Genomic DNA, 1,396 nt, shown 5'->3' with positions numbered 1-1,396 from the left:
CTGAACTCCCCCACCCTAGGGAAAAGACCTTTTGCTATTCTGTGTCCCTCATGACTTTATAAACCTCTATAAGGTCACCCTTCAACCTCCAACACTCCAGGGAAAAAAACATGCAACCTATCCAGCCTCTCCTGAGAACTGAAACCTTCCAGTTCCAGCAACATCCTGGTCAGCAAACTCATTTTCAAATACCATATCCCTAGGGGTAAGAACTATGTCTGAACATCACCTACACTCTAACTCAGGTAAAAACAAGGACTGCAGATGCTGGAGATTAGAGTCAAGATTAGAGTGGTGCTGGAAAAGCGCAGCAGGTCAGGCAGCATCTGAGGAGCAGGAAAATCGATGTATCGGGCAAAAGCCCTGCATCAGGGCTTTCTTTTATTTTTCAGCAGAGAGCGGCGCGAGCTGGGCGGAAGTGAGGTTGGAGTGCAGAGCTGGCCGGGAAGGTAAGTGATATATAAAGAACTTACCTCGACGCCAACGGTCTTTTCTCAGCAGAGAGCGGCGCGAGCTGGGCGGAAGTGAGGTTGGAGCGCAGAGCTGGTCGGGAAGGTAAGTGATTGATATTTGAGTGGGTGTGTTCTATACCCCAGGCCCTACATAGTAGGGCCTCCCTCCCATCCTCCTCCTCTAACCTAACTTTAAAATTCACAGGTAAGCGACTCAGTGTTTTTGCTTTGGAGACGAAGTGTAGAGTAATGGCAGCGCAGGCAGTGGAATGTTCCTCCTGCAGGATGTTTGAGGTAGGGGTGACGTGACCACCGATACTCCTGCCGACTTCATCTGCAGGAAATGCAGTCAGATTCTGCTCCTCACAGAACGAGTTAGGGAACTGGAACTGGAGTTGGATGAACTGAGGATTATTCGAGAGGCTGAGAAGGTGATAGATAGAAGCTACAGGGACATAGTTACGCCAGAGAACAGAGGTAGCTGGGTAACAGTTAGAGGTGGGAAGGGGAGGAAGCAGGCAGTGCAGGGATCCCCTGTAGTCATTCCCCTAAACATTAGGTATACCGTTTTGGATACTGGTGGGGGGGACAGCCTAGCAGGGGTAAGCTGCAGTGACCAGGTCTGTGGCATGAGGTCTGGCTCTGAGACTCAGAAGGGAAAGGGGGAGAGGAGGAGAGCACTAGTTACAGGAGACTCTCTATTTAGAGGGACGGACAGGCGGTTCTGTGGACATGGGCGAGACTCTCGGATGGTTTGTTGCCTCCCGGGTGCCAGGGTCCGAACGTCTCCGAACCGTGTCTTCAGAATCCTTAAGGGGGAGGGTGTGCAGCCAGAAGTCGTGGTGCACACTGGCACCAACGAAACAGGTAGGAAAAGGGGTGGGCAGGTCATTCAGGAGCTCAGGGAGTTAGGCTGGAAGCTAAAAGCTAGGACAGACAGAGTC

At 51.6% G+C, this 1,396-nt stretch overlaps 1 long non-coding RNA gene across 1 annotated transcript in view; it reads left to right on the top strand.

The window, feature by feature from the left end:
* Positions 1–519: 519 nt before the first annotated feature.
* Positions 520–1,396, top strand: part of LOC122548613 — a 10,287-nt gene continuing 9,410 nt past the window's right edge. The window contains exon 1 of the long non-coding RNA XR_006311270.1: positions 520–555. This is a non-coding gene — a long non-coding RNA (uncharacterized LOC122548613). The remainder of the gene's footprint in view (positions 556–1,396) is intronic.

The sequence above is a fragment of the Chiloscyllium plagiosum genome, chromosome 3 (genome assembly GCF_004010195.1).
Source record: "Chiloscyllium plagiosum isolate BGI_BamShark_2017 chromosome 3, ASM401019v2, whole genome shotgun sequence".
In the NCBI taxonomy this organism is placed as follows: domain Eukaryota; kingdom Metazoa; phylum Chordata; class Chondrichthyes; order Orectolobiformes; family Hemiscylliidae; genus Chiloscyllium; species Chiloscyllium plagiosum.
Note: the sequence above shows the minus strand (reverse complement) of the source record. Positions and strands in the feature narration are given on the sequence as shown.